General features: G+C 42.9%; 1 protein-coding gene across 17 annotated transcripts in view; it reads left to right on the forward strand.

The window, feature by feature from the left end:
* The window catches only part of SORBS1 (sorbin and SH3 domain containing 1), a 238,976-nt gene that overhangs the window by 80,157 nt on the left and 136,810 nt on the right, over positions 1-22,009 (forward strand). The window contains exon 1 of one of the 17 annotated variants that reach the window (XM_079899518.1): positions 5,938-8,628. The exons of the other annotated variants lie outside the window; for them this stretch is intronic. The gene's annotated coding sequence lies outside the window, so the exon portion shown is untranslated. Of the gene's footprint in view, positions 1-5,937; positions 8,629-22,009 lie in introns of those variants that run through there. 17 annotated transcript variants of the gene reach the window in all.

A 22,009-nucleotide genomic window follows, 5' to 3' on the forward strand; every position in this document is an offset into this window, starting at 1 on the left:
TGGGTGGTTGCGTGATGGCTGACCCGGTGTTGGCCTAGGGAGATGTTAGGGTGAACAGCAGGGGACTGGGGGGAGCCTGGGGGTGCTGACAAGAGCTCTTCTTAGTATGGCTTATAAGGCCCTTTATCTCTGAACTCCTCCCATCGTGTGTGCCCTATTGGGCCATTCCTGTGTGCTTCTGTACATATTATTCCTTCTGCCCTTTCCTATGGCCTAATGACCTACTTCAGGTGCTGGCCTGGGCATCACTTCTGGGAAGCTGTTCCTGATTGCCCTCTTCCTCTGCTGGGTCAGCTGACCCTTCACCCTGTCCACACATCTCTCCCTCTGTACTGCAGAAGCTTGTTTACAGGCTGCTGGCATAACATGGGTTGGAAGGTTCCTTGAGTGCAAACTGTTCTAGTACCCAGCAGAGCACCTGACATACAGAAGGTGTTCAATAGAAGGGGCATGACTGCTTTGCTGCAGTATTTAGTAGTGTAACAGAATGTTATAACTGGAGGAAAACTGAGGGCAGCTAGTCCAACTCATTCATTTTACTTTATTATATATATATTCTTTTCCATTATGGTTTATCATAGGATATTGAATATAGTTCCCTGTGCTATACAGTAGGACCTTGCTATTTTTTCATCCTGTATATACTAGTTTGAATCTGCTAATCCCAGACTCCCAATCCTTCCCTCCCCCTTGGCAACCACAAGTCTGTTCTCTCTGTCTGTGAGTCTGTTTCTGTTTTGTAGATATGTTCATTTGTGTCATATTTTAGATTCCACATATAAGTGATATCATATATTTGTCTTTCTCTTTCTGACTTACTTCACTTAGTATGATAATCTCTATATCCATTCATATTGCTGCAAATGGCATTATGTCATTCTTTTTTGTGGCTGAGTAATATTTCTTTGTATATATATACCATATCTTTTCTTTTTTTTAACATCTTTATTGGAGTATAATTGCTTTACGATGGTGTGTTAGTTTCTGCTGTATAACAAAGTGAATCAGCTATGTGTATACATATATCCCCACATCCCTTCCCTCATGCATCTCCCTCCCACCCTTACCATATCTTCTTTATCCACTTACGTGCTGATGGACATTTAGGTTATTTCCATGTCTTGGCTCTTGTAAATCAAATCCTTCATTTTATAGTTCACAGAGAACTAAAACTCAGAGAGGTTGAGTGGCTGACCTGATGTCACACAGCTTTGCTCAGGGCAGAGCCAGGACTCAGAGTCGCCTCCTCTGACTCCAAATGCCACGTTCTTTTCACTCTACCACAGCAACCTCCAAATTGTCTGTGGGTGACTTTTAAGTGTGTGAAGGTCGCGAGCCTCTGCCTCTGCTTAGCGCCTGGGTATAGCCTCCTGTCACTATTCATAGCGGTCTGTTATCTCATTTTTCTTGTCGAGAGGAAGGCTGCGTCCTGACAGCGCTTTTCCTCTGCTTGGTGCCAGGTTTACAGCGGCTCTTACCTCACTGCTTCCCCTTCCCTTTCCGGGTTTGTCCTAGTTTACCTCTGGGGGTGAGCATCAGCAACTGTTTCTAAGTAAACAGAGGGATTGCAGATTCAGGGCTTGTGGTTTCAAACACTCAGTGCTTTTGCTTTAGCCTGTCCTCTTCTGGCTGCTGTCACTCCCGCTCCTGTCTTCAGATTGTGCTGCCTTAACATGTGCTAAAGACTGCTAGTGCCTGGTGGAAGTTTCCTTCTTGGAGCACGCAGAACTGGGAGAGCACTGGAAAAGGGAAGCCATGGGGGAAGAGAAAGGGGACACTTATCTGCACCATTGTGTATCAGTTGGAAAAGAAAATAACCTCTTGGTTTTCAGACCCATCCCTGGAGTATGGGCTACTAGGTGGAGTGTCTAGAAATGCTTGTTTGTATATTTTCCATCTCCAAAATGTGTCTCTGAGCTTTTGGACAGTATCTGAGATTTAGAATGTTCTGTGTAGGGTTAAAGTCTCAGCGTGACAGAGGGTGGAGTGTGGCTGGTCCCCTTACTGCCTGTTCATGGATGATGCAGTTTTGTGAGGTTGGTTCCAGTTCATTGCGGATCGTCTGAACTCTCTACCCATCACCTTTGGTCCAGAGTACCTCGGGGTCAGTTTCAGGAATGGAAGATCCACTCATTGAGCACAGGGGATAAGGGGTGACTGGTTTGAACCTTTTGGTTCCTCTGGGAACTAACCAAATAGTACATGATGAAAAAAATGCTCATTTTGGAAAAAGTACTTTGAAGACCAGGGTCTTCAAATTCTTCCTGACTTTAGGGAATTCAGCAGCACTGCTTCCCTTAAGCACCTCCCCCTCCCCCGCTTTTAAAAGTAAGAACTAGGGCTTCCCTGGTGGTGCAGTGGTTGGGAGTCCGCCTGCCGATGCAGGGGACACGGGTTCATGCCCCGGTCCAGGAAGGTCCCACATGCCACAGAGCGGCTGGGCCCGTGAGCCATGACCGCTGAGCCTGCGCGTCCGGAGCCTGTGCTCTGCAACGGGAGAGGCCACAACAGTGAGAGGCCCGCGTACCGCAAAAAAAAAAAAAAAAAAAAGTAAGAGCTAGATGATGTCTCCTTTAGCTCAGAAATCCTGTGGCTTCGGATGAGCCCAGTGTCTTTGGTCTTAGGGGTTTCTGAAGCCACTTCGGACCTTCTTGGCTCCCAGCCACTTGGGAGCCTGTTTCTGATTCTCTCTGGGTTGGTCTTGAGTTCCAGGTATTGAACTGAAAGTACATCAGCCAAGGGTTTGGACTGCGTCAGAAGTATTTTGATTTGCTGTATTCTCTGCTTGGCATGTACTCATTTCCTTCAGGGACGTCCCCTTCCTTGGAATAAATAACTCCCAAGATGCTTGTCTCACTGAACTAAGAAGGCATTCCAGCCAGGCGTTTCCATTCGGGGATCTTGGCTTGTCAGCCACAGGTCACTGGGTGAAAAGGATGTCACCCCATTTGAAACGCTCCTGACACCCACTCCTTCCTGACCCACTCCCGCCAGCAGTGGTCCTCATCCTGGCCAGTTTTGAGAGTGACCAGCTTGAGACAGAACCAGCTTGACAAGAGCAGGTGTGGACCAGATACTACTGTCCTTTGTTCAGCATCAACGCGTTCCCTGCTCCTGTGGCCCAGACATGCAAATAGACCATTCTGAGACCAGGAGCGCATTTTGCAGCCATTTGAAGAACTTTCCAGGGCTTTCCTGGCTCCAGTCCTCCCCACTCTTTTGGACTACAGGAGTTTCTCCTCCAAGCTCAGATAACCTCTGCCTTCCCTGTGTGCCCTTCTGAGAACTTTGCTTCTCGCCGTCATGTTCTCTCGAATTTTAAGTTGTGACCGGCTCCCTGGGCTGCCTGGCATAATCATACAGGGCTGAGTCAGTGACTCAGGATTCAGCCATGTTGACCACCCGGAACTTTGATTCCCACCCTGACTCCCCAAGAGAGCAGCTCTTCAGAACTCCCACCCAGGGCTGGGCTGGTCTGGGCTGGGTCTACTGATCCCTCTGCCAGGGTTGAATTCTCAAGGAGCATCTGGGCCTCTCCCTGAGCTGAGGCACAAGACCAAGGCTACCCAGCCCCTGGGTCAGAACCAAAGGAAGGGAACGGGACAGCAAAGAGAACGGGCTGCCTGAGCTTGGAGCGGGACATTTGGGGAAGGGAATAGAAGGGGAGGTTGGAAAGTTTGCTTGCAATAGCTTTGAGGATTCTAATCCAGGGGGACTCAGGCAGTGGGGTGTTTCACTTTTCTGGAACTGGGTATTGGGAAAGCGCCCTCTGAGGTGCCTATCCTATTTTGGGATGAGTAAGTCAAGGAGCAGCTCTACCCTGGCGCCTGGAAGTGCCTCCCGTTTCCTCATTTTAGACTTGTCATTCCTATAAAGAAAAGCACCTTAACTCCATTATTACAGATTCAGGCTGGATTGAAATTTATCTCTCTACTATCTACATAAAAGGATATACAGAGAAAAATCTCAGTGACGGTTGTTGATTTAGGGGAAAGCCCTTTAAAGGGCCCATTTTAGGCATGTACATTTGCATACAAACAATGAAAGTGCTAGTTAAAATGATTCTCACATAGTCATTTTGCTGTGTGGGAACTGCTGCTTGGCAACACTCGTGGCATAGAAGTGAGTGAACTTGGAAATAATAAAATATTGCTCCTTCCATCCATCTAACCAACAACCTAGTGAGCACCTTCTGTTTGCAGGCACCTGTGCTGGAACCAGGGTCGGGGGGTGGAAAGCCAACCTAATATTTACCCTCCAGGGTGACGTGAGGCTACTAGGAAAGTCCAGCAAGGACCGGGATGGGTTGGTCACCCTGCTTCAGGAGTTGAAAGCTTAGTAGGAATTAACAAAGTACCTACAATGTTCTACCTGTTAGATAGGCCACACCTGTTCATTTTTAAAGCTGTCAGCATTCTGCCCTGTAGGGCTTTTTCCCCTCTAGCTTGAGTAGTCTAATTCCCTTTTGAAACTGTATCCCAACATTTAATATTCCCGTGGTCATCTTCATCCTCAGTGGCATCAGCTATCACCGGACACCTGCTGTGGGCGGGGCTCTGAACTCGGTGACTGTGGGTGGGGCTGGCGTAGTATGGAGGTGATTCGAAAGCCTTTCAGCTCCTGAGGAAACACGACCACCACCTCCTTACCTTTTTTTAAAAAGCGTGTTAGAGCACAGTAGTTGCAGAGTAAATACTTGTGGATTGAAGTTTAGTAACTGTGTTTTAAGAATGCAGGGTCCAGGGAATTCCCTGGTGATCCAGTGGTTAGGGCTCTGTGCTTCCACTATAGGGGGCATGGGTTCGATCCCTGGTCAGGGATCTAAGATCCCGCATGCCACGCGGCCACAAAAGCCAAAAGAGTGCAGTGTCCGGAGTGGCACAGACCCCATTTCCAATCCTGGCTCCCTGCCATGTGCTTGCTTTATGATCTCGGCTTGCTTATGACTTAACCTCTGAGCCTCATTTTCCTTATTTGTGGAATTGGGATTAAGTGAAGGTATTCATGGTAATTATGATGATAGGCTGTATAGTATAGTATATATAGTAGCACATACTCTGGAGTCAGACTGCCAGGGTTCAAATCCCACCTCCTGGTTGTGTAACCTTGAGCACATTACTGAGCATCTCTCGTCCTTAGTTTTCTTATCCATAAAACAGGGATAATAATAGTACCTGTGTCAGCAGGTCATTAAAAGTAAGAATTGTCCAGCACCTTGTGCCTGGCCTATAGTGTCACATAAATGTTTGCTGAATGTTAAAAACTATAAATCTATTATTTCACTTTGGTTCTTATAGAATTCCTGTGAGGTTAGACAGGGCGAGTATTATTCCCTGTTGCTTATTTGTTGTTGTTGTTATGTTTGAGGGGCAAAAATGAAATTCTGATGGTTTAAAATGGTCTACTGAAGGGAATCTGTTTCGTAAATATCAAAACTGGGACCAGAACCCGTGGTCTTTGCCATAAAAGAACATACAGGTGCATCGATATGTATGTATCGTGGGCATGCATGAAAATATTATGGTTTTGATATAACCTGGAGACGAGTGAATAGCAGTTGTCCCTCTTCTGCACCCACTGGCCTCAGTCAAATGTGCTACAGTCCGCCGGCGTACTGCTAAATGATGTTCTCTGAATTAAAGCATTGAGCTTATACCTTCCAGTAGGGTCCCTGAGACTTATTAAGGTTGCCTGTTTAAACCTCTTGCAGATTCTAACTGCCTTAGTGTTGCCTGCTCTCTGGCTGGACTCCTTTTAGAGATGCTATTGTATTTATGTGCCTGATTTCAGAGCCCCTTGGATGAGCCATTTCATTCAGGAGAAGCCCAGGCTAAATAGGAACCACTCCCCCTTCCCCTGCCTTTATATTTGGTGTTGAAACTCTTCATTCTTTGTGAGAAACTTAATTATGAAAGCCGTGGATGAGGGAATGTAAAAATAGCTTTAAAACGCTTGCATTTGCCAATCTCTTGCCAGGCAGAGAGCTTTAGATTGAAATGTTTTCATGTCTGTTCACAAGCATGAGTACTTCTTAAAACTGCTGCAGTGTAAAGGGTTAAAACATAAATAGTATCCTATATGAGCAGTGAAAGGTGCTTTAGTACTTAAGTCCTATTTTTGAGCTCTGGAATTCAATTCCTTCCTGTTGCCAGCTGAACCTGGGACTGATGTATTAGATGAAAATATATTCCTATCTTCAAACGTGGACAACAGGACATTCTGTCCTCCAAATTTCAGCGTTTGAGTTGGGTGTTGCAGGAAACTTGGCACCCTTTCTTTCTTTTCAAAATAATAAACAGAGATGATGTTGCCTCAGGTTTCATCTGATGGGGCTTAGATGCTGTTGCCTCATAAAGACTGATTCATAGACAAATGTGAACTAATTATAGTAACTTAAAAATAATGTCCCCGTTTAAATTTGGCAAGGCAAGATGCCTTGCGTGCTTTGTAGGACATGAGAGATTTTGTTTCTTTAGTGGCATGGACGTGACATACCCATTTCTATTTTGGCCATACAGTAGTTGTGCTGGGTCACTACCTGTCATCTTTATTTTTTTAGGGAATTCTCGTGTGCTGTCATGCACACCCCAAGCCCAAACATTGAAACACCTTTTACTGCCATCTACACAAGGAATTCTTTCTTGCTATATGTCCACTGCATTTTTAAGAAACAAGTGTCTGAGTTGAAGAAAATGGATGGCATAATTTTTTTCTTTTTTTAGTTCTAAGCATTTCAGAATCTCTACTATGAAAAATTGCAGGAAGTTATCCACTTCTCTCTATGGAATGAATAGAAAATCGTCAGAGAGACTGTTCTCACTTCTATTCTACTCACCTTGTTCTTTTAGTTTTCAGATGACTTTATTTTTTAAATTTTAATTTTATTGGAGTATAGTTGATTTACAATGCTATGTTAGTTTCAGGTGTATAGCAAAATGATTCAGTTATACATATACATACATTCATTCTTTTTTTAAAAAATTTATTTTTGGCTGCATTGGGTCTTCGTTGCTGCACGCGGGCTTTCTCTAGTTGCAGAGAGCGGAGGCTACTCTTCGTTGCAGTGTGCGAGCTTCTCATGCGATGGCTTCTCTTGTTGCGGAGCACAGGCTCTAGGTGCTCAGGCTTCAGTAGTTGTGGCACGCGGGCTCAGTAGTTGTGGCTCGCGGGCTCTAGAGCACAGGCTCAGTTGTTGTGGTGCACGGGCTTAGTTGCTCCGCGGCATGTGGGATCTTCCCAGACCAGAGCTTGAATCCGTGTTCCCTGCATTGGCAGGTGGATTCTTAACCACTGTGCCACCAGGGAAGTCCCTATATTCATTCTTTTTTAGATTCTTTTCTCATATAGGTTATCCCAGAATATTCTACTCACTGTTTCTACTGGGGATTAGGTTGGAAAATATTTCACCATGATTCTCTCAAAGTAATTTTTGCTTTTGAATTTTCTTTAAATACATAGGTGATATATGACCATGTTCAGAATTCAAAAGTTAGGAAAGGTTTGTAGTAAAATGTAAATCTTCCATCTCTCCCATACTTCTTGCTTTAGACTCAATCCTGGGCACCAGTTTCTTATATACTATTGTGGAAATTTTCCCTGCGTTTATAAATATGTGTATATATATTTTTTCCCCATACAAAGGACATCATACTATCCACAGTGTTTTGAACTTGGTTTTTCTATTTAATCATAATCTTAGAAATCATTCCATCTCACATTTTGAGCTACCTCATGATATGATTGTTTTGTTGTTCCCATTGAATAGATGTCATAACACATAAACAATGGCCTGTGAATGGTATGTAGGCCATTTTAGTCCTCTGCCACTAAAATCATGGTGTAATGATGATCTTGTAGTCTGCTGTGGAATAGGCTGTCGTCTCAGTGGTGATGAGTATGGGCTCTGATAGCCCAAAGGCCTGGGTTTAAATCCTAGTTTCTCCATTTACTATTGAACTGTTTGGTCTTGGCCAGTTAGTATTTATCTCATAGGTAGGATGTGATGATTGAAAACACTAATCTATATAAAGCGTACAGACCAGTGCTGGGCATGTAGACAAGTCTATATTTAGTAGTGTTATCATTTTGCATGATGTGGGAACACACGGGTCCTGTACTCATCTCTGCATGTTTCTGAACCACTCCTAGTGGCTTTTAGAAGCCATAATACAGTTTTTGAGTCTGTGGGTTCTCTCTCTCCTAAATTGACTGAAATGTTCACCCTCTCCTCCCTCATTTCCGTGTTGCTTTTGTAGAACATCCTGGAGGAGAAAAGGGAAGATTGTATTTCCGGCCACTATACTCATGTGTCCAAACCCCTTCAAAGGCACAAATTGCCTTTGTTAATTTTTAACAAATGGTCCAAACTTCCCCCCATAAATACCTAATTTAGAACTTTACGAAGAATTACATTTACACAAATATCTAGCTTGTGTGTGTGTGTATGACCCAAATTTATTTAATTTCACCATGTTTCAAATTATAAGGCAAATCTTTGGCCAAGATCGGAGCGTGTACTTTGGAGGTTACCTGCTCTTATGTCAGCTGTACATCTTGCATCATAGAAGACCACCACTTTTGGATTCAGACAAGCCAGAGCTAAAACCCCCATGCCGGCGTTTTCTCACTGTGAGTCCTGGGGCAAGTCACTTAGGCTTCCAGGGTGTTGTTTCCGCCTCTGTAAAAGTAGACATTGATCCACCTCATAGGGCTTTATGAGAGAATGGGTGAAGGAGCCAACAGTGTGTGGTACAGAGCAGAGCAGGTGCTCATGGACCATCTAACCTTCCCCTCCCACATCCCACTTCCTCCTTCCTCAGTCCCCTGGAAGTCACTGCCTCCACCTTCAGCTCTTCATCTCCACTCCCCTCCTGACTTGTCATCTGATTTATCACTGTGCTTTCTCTGCCTTAACTGGGAGGGCAGTTCCTGTCTCAGTTGGTGTCGCTTGCATCCTACCTTAGGTTGACTGTTCAAGGAATGCCAGGGAGGGAGGGAGGGAGAGGCGGGCTGGCTGTGTCCCTACCCCGGTGAGGGCATTACTGTTTCACTGGAAGCAGCAGCTAGCGACAGCATTGCGAGACCAGAGTTAGGGGCCACGGTGAGTTAACGTGATCGTAGAGAATGGCATTTTCACTCTTGGTTGTTCTTTTGAGGAAGTTGGCTGTAGCCAACTCATGAAACTTATACTCCCAGATAGTCTTTTTGTTTGGAGGATGGGGGTGAAGGGAATGTCTAGAAACTGTTGCATGTCATCAAAGCCCCATTAGAACTGCACTTGCAGGAGGATGGCTTTGACTGTTTCACACCCACTTTCTAAGAAAAGGACCAGCCAGTTGGCTTGTAGACTTAGTGGCCAGCTCTCCTTGGGCCTTGCTTTAATGTCCTGGAGGTGGGCTGCTGGGCACCCAGGATGAGCAGGGGAAGTGAGGCTACGGCTGGAAAGTGAGCAGGAAGACCTTCTCTAGATCCTCCAAATCACCTACTTGGAGAGGAGCTTCTCTATCTTGCCTTAAGTGTTTTGCTGCAAATTTTTGAAATAGCAATCACACCTGTATTCAAATGTAAGGACCAGAGTGGTATCCAAAGATGTGCAGGCCAGGTCCCTTCCAGCTACAAAAAGCCACGGCTCTACAAACAGATATTTGGGCAGTAGGACCCATTGTACCACTTGGAATGCTCTTCCCTTCTCCCTTTTTAACTTGGGGCTTCCTGTCCTTTAAGATCTAGGTTAATTCCCACTGTCCAGTTTTTTCAGTCTTGACACTGGGCTGTTGGACTGGCTGTTGGTTAGATGTAGCCTTATGTGCTGAACTGTTAGTTATTAACCTTGTGGTTGTTTAGGCGTTTTCCCATGTTTATGCCCTGGCTTCCCCACTAGGTCCTCACTCTCTAGGCCGAGGCCCTGTCCAGCCCCTGTACCACTAAGGGTGGGCGTAGTGCAGGGGTTCTCACCGCTGCTGTGAGTATCGCCTGAAAGCTAGTTGGAAATGCACACCAACCCCACTGAATTAGAAAGTCCGGGGTGGGACTCGGCAGTCTGCAGTTTAACAAGCACTCCTGGTGATTCTGCGGGGCAGTGAAGTTCAAGAGCCTCTGCTATAGTGGAAAGAGCAGTGGTTTGGGGGTCTGAGAGGTGTGGGTTTGAAGCCAGCTCTGCCATTTACTAACTGACCTACTTTAAGAAAGTGAATTTTTCCTCTTTCTTCTTTCCCCGTCCAGGGGTATTTTATAGAAATCTGTTCTGCACGATGTTAATGGGTGCTCTAAAAATAGGGATGGGCAAGGGGTTCTGTGGCCAAATAAGTTAGTGAAATGCTGCTTTAGTGAATTTCAACAAGATTCTTTATGACAATACCTCTCAGATGCCTAAATGTCATTGAGGGTCCCTGAGGGTTGCACGGCAAGTCTGCAAACTTCTTAGATTCTGTAACACCTTTTCTGCTACATACTTGCCAGCTTCTCTGGCAGTGGTGTTTTGTGGGACCCGTTTTGGGAGATGCTGGTCTGGGTGATCTGTAAGGGCACTTTGAGCCTGGAGATTTTATGGCCCTGCCAATCAGTGAGGAATTCAGAAACTTCAACTACAGGGCAAACCAGACATGATGCCATAATTTATCATTTGAATAAACCAGGCTTACACAACACCTTGAACATTGAGATGATATAGAAGTAACTAAACATTGAGGAATAAAGGTTATATTTTTTTAAAGCAGAAAGTTTTACTTAGGTAGAAAACCAGATATCAGGGGAGAGGTGGGGAAGACGAATTAAGGAAAATGTCACTTACTGAGCATATTGGAGTCCTGGCAGGAAACATGGCACAGTCAAATCGGGTAATGTAAGGAGGTTTAAATAAAGGAACTATTTATAAAAGGTGTAGGCAGAGTTCGGGAAAAGCAGCAATGGTCAGCGCAGGACTTGGATTCCTCTATATATGCAGTGTTTACGTAGATCACATTTAGTCCTCGTAATAACCCCAAGGAGAGGTTTTTATTATTTCACACTTTGCAGAGGAGGAAGGTGAAGCTCAAAGAGGCAAGGCAGATTCCCCGGAGATAGCACTGGGGAATGGAGGCGAAATTCACACAGCCCTGCCAGCCTCGCAGCCCCTGCTTCTGCTCCATGCTTCTTTAGGCAGAGCATCCTCTCTTCCGTCATGTGGTGAGGCTGACAGTGCTACTCTCTGAAGCTCGTGTTCTGAGGTGCTTACTGAGCTAGGATCAGTAGACAGGAGAAAATAGCACATTGGGCAAATATGTAAATTAACAATAAAAGTATGCAGATTGCATATATGGGGAAGAAAGGTGTAAACATGCACTTTCCAAGTCTAGGTGGGTTGGGGCTGTGGAAACCTGTCTTCCATCCTTTTGGGGGAGCCATCCCAATGTAGAAAATGTTTTTGGGGAGGATATGGGAGCCGTTCGAAGGGCGTGGGTGAGGCAGCTTAGCTTGAAGGGGCCAGGAGGAGGTAGAGGGAACTTTCCGACATATGGCGTCGCTTGGGAAGGCTTGGCTGTAGGAGTGGAAGGAAAGGGCGCTCCTTTCATAGGTGCCTCAGCCAAATGGAAATGGTCCTGGTGGTGGGAGGCGAGCAGGCAGCTGGGAGAGGAAAGAGGTGTCGTGATGGGCTCTCAGGGTGCCCCGGACTCCAGTTTTTATATTGGGGCCGCGCTGGTCCAGTGAAGTCTCTTTAACCTAATACCTTTGTTAGAAGATGGTAAAGGTTGAATTTTCTCAAGACTGATTTTTTACTTCCTTCAGGAAGTTTCAGAGTACATGAATGCCTAATTTCTCTTATGCCCTTAGAAAATGTAAAAGTCATGTCTCTCAGGAGGCTACTTTCCCCCCATGTCACTTTGCATTTAGTTTTTTTTTTTTTTTTTTTTGGCTGCATTGGGTCTTCGTTGCTGCACGCGGGCTTTTCTCTAGTTGCGGCGAGCCAAGGCTACTCTTTGTTGTGGTGCAGGGCTTCTCATTGCGGTGGCTTCTCTTGTTGCGGAGCACGGGCTCTAGATGCACGGGCTTCAGTAGTTGTGGCACGTGGGCTCAGTAGTTGTGGCTTTTGGGTTCTAGAGCGCAGGTTCAGTAGTTGTGACGCACAGGCTTAGTTGCTCCGCGGCATGTGGGATCTTTCTGGACCAGGGCTTGAACCCGTGTCTCCTGCCTTGGCAGGCGGATTCTTAACCACTGCACCACCAGGGAAGCCCTTAGGTTGGTTTTTAATGCCCAATTAGAATATAGCTTATGGTCAAATCCCCCTTATTCCAGAAAACAAGAACACCTCTCAAATACTGTGCATAAGAACTGCCTTTGAAAACATCTGGTAAAAATAACAAGTTGCTTGGAAAACTGTGATTCTCAGATGCGGCCTCCACCCTTGTATTAGCGGGGAGTCACTGGAGTAAACCTTTACTTCCTGTTGCTTCCACACAGCAGTCCTTTACGGAAATATTTCGCATGTTTCCTTAAGCAGCAGGGAACCTTGAAGGGCAAACAGTGCTGAGGCCCCAGAGAGGAACAGAGATGCTATCTTTGCCTAACAGCACCTCAGGGTGTACGGAAAGCCCGCCTGGGCCTCGGAGCTTTGAAGCAGCGCCAGTCTCCTGTCCAGAACTGCTAAAATCTCCAACTCTCTCCCCCAGGCACGAGCGAGGCCCAAGCCTGCCACACCTCCAGCTCCTCTTACAAGGGAGAGGTTTTAGAATAGTCTGAAATGTCAGACATATTTTTTTTCACAACATGCCGCAGACATCTCATAAATTATTCCTCAGTAAAACTTTAATAGGAATGCTTAGAAAATTAAGAGTTCTCATCAGTGGAGTTTTTGGTAATTGGACAACTGTTAACCCCAAATCTTCCTGCTTTTTCCACCCCAGAACTCATGGAAGAAAGTCATTATGAAATAATTTTCCTGAAGCCATGCTTCAGGCTGTCTTTGGTGACTGAGGTCTTATGTACTCTCATAATGCCGCGTGTTAGTTTGAACAGTGGGATACTCAACATTTGGCTATTTTTGACTTAGAAGAACCATCTGAAGTGGTTCAATCTGATAACAATATAAAGTGTAGGAGTTTGAGTTCAGTGTTTTCTGACTTCAGAATAGATCTAGAAAAATTCTTAAGAAATCTGTGATATCTTAATACCTTGCCATTTGCTTCTTTCTCATGAAAATGGGTAATTCAGGATTCTGGTGGTAGAATCTGCATTGCTGCTCAAGCCGTGTCTGCTGTCGCATTGGCTCCACATGGGGCACGTTTACAAATATGCGTCACAGCTACAGCCATAGACATGCTCGGTTCTATTTCGTGTGTAGATGCTTCTGGGGGTGAGCTTGTGAGCCTGCTCTTTACGGGTTTCTAGCCATTTGTGTCTTATGTTTATTTTTTACCTAAAATGCTTCCTGACTTGATTTATTCAGTTACTAAAAACTGGAATTTGGGGGGGAACTTTACATTGTTTATTGGTGCAAAGAGAAAATTGGGGGCTGTCCTAATAGTCTGGGATATGTGCCACAACACGGAATCGTGATCATTGCCCAAAGCGATGCTCTCTAGATGCCTGTGGCCTATAGAAAGGAAATTGTACAAAGGTTGCTAGTATATTTCATTTCATAATATTTCTCCCTCTTCAAAAATTGGACTTCTTAGTCTTTTTAGGCTGCTGTAACAAAATGCCCCAGGCTGGGTGGCTTATAAACAACAGAAACTTACTTCTCACAGTTCTGGAGACCGGGAACTTCAAGGTCAAGGTACCAGCAAGGTCGTGTTTTGGTGAGGGACCTCTTCCAGGCTGCCGACTTCCTGTTATAGCCTCACATGGTGGAAGGGCTGGGAGCTGTCTGGGGCCTCCTTTATAAGGGCATTAATCTCATTCATGAAGGCTCTGCCCTCATGATCTAAGCACCTTCCAAAGGCCCCACCTCCTAATATCATCACCTTGGGTGTTAGGTTTTCAACATACGAATTTTGAGGGGAAATGAAACATGCAAATCATAAAAACCAGTGTATTTCATTATTTAGAACATTCCATTATTTCTTTGTATATGGAAAGTTAATATCTAGAAGAATTTTTCATAGTGAGAATATAGTTCTTAGTATCATTTGCCTTTTTATGTAAAATCAAATCAACCAAATATTAATTGCTCCTTTACTACATCCAAGGCACCGTGTGAAAATTCAGAAAAAAATATTTGCAGCAAATAAAGAATTTTGCTTCCCTTGAAATATGACATAGTGTGACATTCTCCTTACCACTTGATCTATAGAAAGGTAAAGCCAGTTAGTTGTGTCTTGTCTCAGGGCAGCATCCTTTGGGGGAAACAGCACAGATTGTGAGTTAAAAGCCCTAGTTTCATTCTTGTTTGGGTCACAGGCTCTCTCGGACTTTGTGGGCATCCTTCTCCTTTCCCACCTGAGCTGTTTTCTCATCTAACATAGTGAAGATTATTTCTAAATATTCTAAGATCCTTCATAACAAAATACACCCAACAATGATTTTTATTGAATGCTTTTCACTATGTAATGTACCGAGATAGTTTCAAGTAAGTGTAGGAGTCTCTCCTGGGAGTTTTAAAAGGTTCCTCATCCTTAGATAAAACAAAAACAAAAAACTCAAAACGTTTGTTGACCATCCTGCAAGAATAGATCCCTTCAAAGAGCAGAGAAAATTCTAGAATGTGTAGAATACTCACCTCTCCCCCTTCAGAGAGTCATCTCTGGTTTACAGAAGAATAAACGATACAGGAGCTGTCACGTAAGTGGGACAAAGAGTGGACGAGACAGTGGGTGCCCCGAGTACTGAGGAACAGCTGCCGTTTATCAAGCGCTTGCACTATGCCTGGCTTTGTGCCAAGTGCTTCCAAGCACTTTACCTGTATTATCCCAACCACGCCGTGTAGTAGCCACATGAGAGGAGTGGTGTGATCACCCCATTTTGCACATGAGGAACGGAGGTAACTCACCCACGGTTGCACACCTAGTAAGTGGAGCTGATAATTGTTATTGAGCCTACATTCTTTCTTAAAAAAATTATTTTATTGACGTATAGTTGATTTACAATGTTAGTTTCTGCTGTATGGCAGAGTGATTCAGTTATACTTATATATACCCTTTTTCATATTCTTTTCTATTATGGCTTATTATAGGATATTGAATACAGTGCCCTGTGCTACGCAGTAGGACCTTGTTGCTTATCCATTCTCTATATAATAGTTTGCATCTGCTAATCCTTCCCTTCCCCTTGGCAACCACAGTCTGTTCTCTATGTCTGTGAGTCTGTTTCTGTTTTGTAGATAAATTAGATTCCACATATAAGTGATATCATATGGTATTTGTCTTTCTCTTTATGATTTCTTTCACTTAGTATGATAATCTCTAGGTCCATCCATGTTGCTGCAAATTGAGCCTACATTCTTTTTTTTGAGCCTACATTCTTAATCACCATGCCTCTGAGGGAAGGCAAGGGTATGGGTTAGAGAGGCAACAGGCTTCTCATTAAAGAGAAGCATGGAATTGCCAAGGGTTAGTGATGGAAGGAAAAGGGTGACATTCATGATCATGGGCCACCTACATTGATCCATTGCCTTAGTGTTCTCCTACCTTGATTACCTGTCACTGCCTTGCCGGACCCTGGGGAATATGCCTTTGTGAAGGCTGTAGCCCAAGCTTGGCCACAGAAACTCCTTTCACCTCCCCTCCAGCACTCCTGCCAGCGCTATAAAGAGCTGCGTGTTTACTGGAACTTGGGATATCTTTGCCACTTGAACTGACAAGCGTCAAGGAAGTAAACAGCTGGACTTGGGATTGGAGGGTGACGCCAGCAGCATAACTATGAACAGGTTTCAAAATTCTTTTTCAGATGTTCCGAGACTTGTTTTTACTTTCATGTTTCCCTTTTAGTATCTCCATTTGCAGAACCAAACAATTCTCATTTTGGAATTTGTGTGAAAGGCTTAGAGTAAACAATGTGAAGAGTCCTGAACCATCTCTTAGTTCATTTCGTGGACCAAAGTGGGGGGAGGTCACTTGTCTCTGCTCACAGGCCTCAGTCCAAGCTTCTGTTCACTGTCACACCCTCAGCAGCCAGCAGTGGACCATGGCCAAGCACCATGTGGCTTAAAAACAAGAAACCCAAACCCCTGTCCTGCTTTTAAGCAGCCTCCACAGCTTGGATTGCAAGCCCCTCAAGAGCAGTGAGTGCTCATCTCTGCAGCTAGACTGAGCGCAGTGTGGGGACTAAGCAGATGCTTCAGAAAGGCTGGGCTATTCTGTGGAATGCTCCGTTGAGCACATTCTCCTCATCACTATAAAAACGAATGTACTCGGAAGGTGTTCTTAAAACAAGCAGGGAGGGCAGTGTAGGCAGCGAAGTGCAGTGCAATGCAAGACACATCTTTGTAGAATGAGGTCATAGTTAAGGGCCTGATTTAAGGTCAGACGGGGTTTTCTGTCACAATTCCACCACATACTGGCTGTGTGACCCCAGAGAAGACACTGAACCATTGCTTCCTTTTCTAAATTGGCAGCAACAGTTCACATATCCTAAGGTTGTTAGGATTAAATGAGACATTGTATGTAACGTGCTAAGCATAGTGCCTGTGCTCAGGGGGTTCTTGGTGATAACATTAGTTGTATTTAATTTATTGCTAGGAAAAAAAGATCAGATTTGGCTACCTTTCAAAATAAATGTGAAGCAGAGCTTGAGTATATGCCCCTCACCCCCAAATTAAAGTTTACATGTTACAGAGTGGTATAATCCTGAATACTTCGCAGTTACCTGGATCAGAAACAAGGTGTGAGTGATATCTGTGACAATTTGGTCCTTCAGATTAAGAGGTTGTGCTAGGGTGCTGACATTATGGATCCTTAATTTTCACATGCTTAGCTCTGTGCTTACATTTCTTTTGTGCTTTAAAAAATAAACCTGATAAATCTTTAAAAATTCCTCTATTTATTTATTTTTGGCTGCATTGGTTGGGTTTTTGTTGCTGCGCAAGGGGTTTTCTCTAGTTGGCGGCGAGCGGGGGCTACTCTTCGTTGTGGTGTGCGGGCTTATTGCGGTGGCTTCTCTTTGTTGCTGATCACGGGCTCTAGGCACGCAGGCTCAGTAGTTGTGGCGCGCAGGCGTAGTTGCTCCGAGGCATGTGGGATCTTCCCGGACCAGGGCTCAAACCTGTGTCCCCTGCATTGGCAGGCGGACACTTAACCGCTGCGCCACCAGGCAAGTCCCTAAAAAAAATTCCTCTTGAAAGGAAATGAAAAGGGGATTCTTCTTAAAGAGCTTAATGAATACTTGAGCAGCCACTTTTGTTTTTTTGGTTTTAATTGCTTTTCCAATTGCTTTCTACAAGAAACTTCTCTATTGTTGAATAATTTAGTAAGACTGTATTTAGTGGAAACACATTAGAAGTTGGAAGTTTAAGAGTCTGATATAAAATGAAAACAGTCCCCTTACAACAATATGATAGGATAAAGTATTAACGGTCTATCAGAAATCAAAGACTGTCTAATTAAAAAATAAACATTTGTTCCTTAGATGGCATCAACAGTGTGTGAAAATATATCTTTTGTTAGGTTAGCGTCATTTTATGGATTATGATATGAAATCGTCCTACCTTTCGTGTACATTTGAATTCTTTGCTTTCTCAAACACCCCATTTAGGAGTATTTAAGCTAATAGACGAGTGTCCTCTGAGTTACTTCCTCATTTGGAAACCCTGTGCCAGACTGTGTGCAGATGGGGCAGCAGTCATGCCTGGCAGGCCCTGCAAGTGGAATTACATTTGCACATTGTTTTATTCACTGTGAACATTTTGCAGGGAAAAAAGGAAAAACTGTCTCCCTGCTTAAATGAAATTCTGACACAATCAGTACAAATTATAAATTATGTTTAAAGTGATGCAACAAATTCGGGATGGTTTCCAGCTTTGTGTACAGCATTGTGGATGAGCTGTGGGCGTCTAGTACTTGGTTCTGCAGTAACCTGGGCGTATTGACCAGTGTCTCTCAAAGTATAGCCTGAAACCATATCCGCCAGAAATGCAGATCCTGGGGCTTCCTTGGAACTTCTCAATCAACGTATCTGGGAGCAGAACCTGCAATCTGCATCTTAAGCAGGTGCCTTCTCTGTCAATGTATGGCAGTTTTTGAGACCCTCTGGGAAGACAGTGGGAAGATTTTGCAAAGATTGTTTTAGTTATCAGAATTGAAAATATTTTTAAATCCAGAGAATTCAACTTTATAATGAAAATTGAAGTACAAGTTAAGAATTTGGGGGACTTCTGGCAGTCCAGTGATTAAGACTCTGTGCCTCCAATGCATAGGGCATGGGTTTGATCTCACATGGCCAGGAAACTAAGATCTCACTTGCCGTGGTGTGGCCAAAAAATAATAATAATTAATTAAATAAAAAAGGAATTTGGTTGAAAGGCACGTTTGAGAATAATTTTTTAAATGCCTCCTGCTCTTTTCTGAATTCCCCAATTAATTGAGTTGACTAGCAGTAGCATTGCAAGTTGGCCTTTAAAATGCTTTCTCAATACCCATAAGAACAAAACTTACATTTGAGAAAATCGTTGATTATTGAGTCACTTGTGAATTTATAAAAGTATATTTGAGGGAATTACTGAATTTGGAGGAAAAGGAATGGAAATACCCAAATGTTACCTCATATCATAGGCTAAAACCAGTATTTAATAAGTATAGCTTATTTGAGGATAGAAGAGAATAGGTAGTTCTCCACAAAAAAAAAAAAGACAATGATGGTTCTCTTAGAGGCTTCCACCACATAGTTACACAAAGCAGCATTTTTGGCTTTTAAAGTAATGAAATGAAAGCCAAAAGACGTCAGTGTGTGTCTTGCCATGCTCTGTATATTGCAGATACATCTTTAAGGGAAAAAAAGTCAAGACATAACAGAAACCATTACTTTGATTATCTTAAAATTTCTTTGACTTTAAAATGATTTCATTTTGGGTCACAAATCAAGCTTTGGAAAATTTAAGAAAATTGAAATCGTGTCAAGCATCTTTTCTGACCCACAACACTGTGAGATTGGAAATCAGTTACATGAAAAAACCTGTAAAAACCACAAATACATGGAGGCTAAACAATGCACTACTAAATAACCAAGAGACCACTGAATAAATCAAAGAAGAAATAAAAAAATACATAGAAACAAATGACAACGAAAACACGATGACCCAAAATCTATGGGATACAGCAAAAGCAGTTCTAAGAGGGAAGTTTATAGCAATTCAATCTCACCTCAAGAAACAAGAAAAATATCAAACAGTCTAATACTACACTCAAAACAACTAGAGAAAGAAGAAGAAAGAAAACCCAAAGTCAGTAGAAGGAAAGAAATCATAAAGATCAGAGCAGAAGTAAATGAAATAGAAATGAAGAAAAGAATAGCAAAGATCAATAAAACTAAAAGCTGTTTTTTTGAGAAGATAAACAAAACTGATAAACCCTTAGCCAGACTCATCAAGAAAAAAAGGGAGAAGACTCAACTCAATAGAATTAGAAGTGAAAAAGGAGAAATAACAACTGACACTGCAGAAATACAAAGGATTATAAGAGACTGCTACAAACAACTATATGCCAATAAAATGGACATCCACAAAGAAATGGAAAAATTCTTGGAAAGGTACAGTTTTCCAAGACTGAACCAGGAAGAATTAGAAAATATAAACACACCTATCACAAGTAATGAAATTGAAACTGTAATTAAAAATCTTCCAACAAACAAACATCCAGGACCAGATGGCTTCACAGCCAAATTCTATGAAACATTTGGAGAAGAGCTAACACGGATCCTTCTCAAACTCTTCCAAAAAATTTCAGAGGGAGAAACACTCCCAAATTCATTCTACGAAGCCACCATCACCCTGATACCAAAACCAGAAAAAGATATCACAGAAAAAGAAAATTATACGCCAATATCACTGATGAATATAGATGCAAAAATCCTTAACAAAACACTAGCAAACAGAATCCAACAGCACATTAAAAGGATCATACACGATGATCAAGTGGGATTTATCCCAGGGATGCAAGGATTCTTCAGTATATGCAAATCAATCCATGTGATACACCACATTAACAAATTAAGGAATAAAAACTGTATGTTTTTTATTTTATTTCTGCATCTCAATAGATGCAGAAAAGGCTTTTGAAAAAATTCAACACCATTTGTGATAAATACTCTCCAGAAAATGGGCATGGAGGGAACCTACCTCAACATAATCAAGGCCATGTATGACAAACCCACAGCAAGCATCATACTCAATGGTGAAAAACTGAAAGCATTTCCACTAAGATCAGGAATAAGACAAGGATGTCCACTCTCAGTGCTCTTATTCAACATAGTTTTGAAAGTCCTAGCCACAGTAATCAGAGAACAAAAAGAAATAAAAGGAATATAAATTGGAAAAGAAGTAAAACTGTCACTGTTTGCTGATGACATGATACTATACATAGAAAATCCTAAAGATGCCACCAGAAAACTACTAGAACTAATCAATGAATTTGGTAAGGTTGTAGGATGCAAAATTGATGCACAGAAATCTCTTGCATTCCTATACACCAACAATGAAAAATCAGAGAAATTAAGGAAAGACTCCCATTTACCACTGCAACAAAAAGAATAAAATACCTAGGAATAAACCTGCCTAAGGAGGAAGAAGACTTGTACTCAGAAAACTATAAAACACTGATGAAAGAAATCAAAGACCACATAAACAGTTGGAAAAATATACCATGTTCTTGCATTGGAAGAATCAATATTGTGAAAATGACTCTACTACTCAAAGCAATCTACAGATTCAGTGCAATCCCTATCAAGTTACCAGTGATGTTCTTCACAGAATTAGAACAAAAAATCTTAAATTTCGTATGGAAATACAAAAGACCCTGAATAAGCCAAAGCAATCTTGAGAAAGAAAAACAGAGTTGGAGGAATCAGGCTCCCCGACTTCAAACTATATACCATAGAGCTACAGTAATCAAGACAGTATGGTACTGGCACAAAAACAGAAATATAGATCAATGCTACAGGGTAGAATGCCCAGAGATAAACCCATGCACATATGGGCCCCTAATTTACGACAAAGGAGGCCAGAACATATGATGGAGAAAAGACAGTCTCTTCAATAAGCGGTGCTGGGAAAACTGGACAGCCACATGTAAAAGAATGAAATTAGAACACTCTCTACCACCACACACAAAAATAAACTCAAAATGGATTAAAGACCTAAATGTAAGGCCAGACACTATAAAACTCTTAGAGGAAAACATAGGAAAAACTTTTTTTTTTTTTTGCAGTACACAGGCCTCTCACTGTTGTGGACTCTCCCGTTGCGGAGCACAGGCTCCGGACGCACAGGCTCAGCAGCCATGGCTCATGGGCCCAGCCGCTCTGCGGCATGTGGGATCTTCCCGGACCGGGGCACAAACCTGCGTCCCCTGCATTGGCAGGTGGACTCTCAACCACTGCGCCACCAGGGAAGCCCAGGAAAAACACTTTTTGACCCACTTCCTACAGTAACAAATAAAAACAAAAATAAACAAATGGGACTTAATTAAACTGAAAAGCTTTTGCACAGCAAAGGAAACCATAAACAAGACAAAAAGACAACCCTCAGAATGGGAGAAAATATTTGCAAATGAAGCAACAGACAAAGGATTAATCTCCAAAATATACAAACAGCCCATGGAGCTCAATATCAAAAAAACAAACAGTCCTGTTAAAAAATGGGTGGAAGACCTAAATAGACATTTCACCAAGGAAGACATACAGATGGCCAAGAGGCATGTGAAAAGCTGCTCAACATCACTAATTATTAGGGAAATGCAAATCAAAACTACAATGAGGTATCTCCTCACGCAGGTCAGAATGGCCATTATCAAAAAAGCTAGAAATAATAAATGCTGGAAAGGGTGTGGTGAAAAGGGAACCTTCCTACACTGTTGGTGGGAATGTAAATTGATACAACCACTATGGGAAA

This window comes from Stenella coeruleoalba (assembly GCF_951394435.1).
Source record: "Stenella coeruleoalba genome assembly, chromosome: 16".
Classification (NCBI taxonomy): domain Eukaryota; kingdom Metazoa; phylum Chordata; class Mammalia; order Artiodactyla; family Delphinidae; genus Stenella; species Stenella coeruleoalba.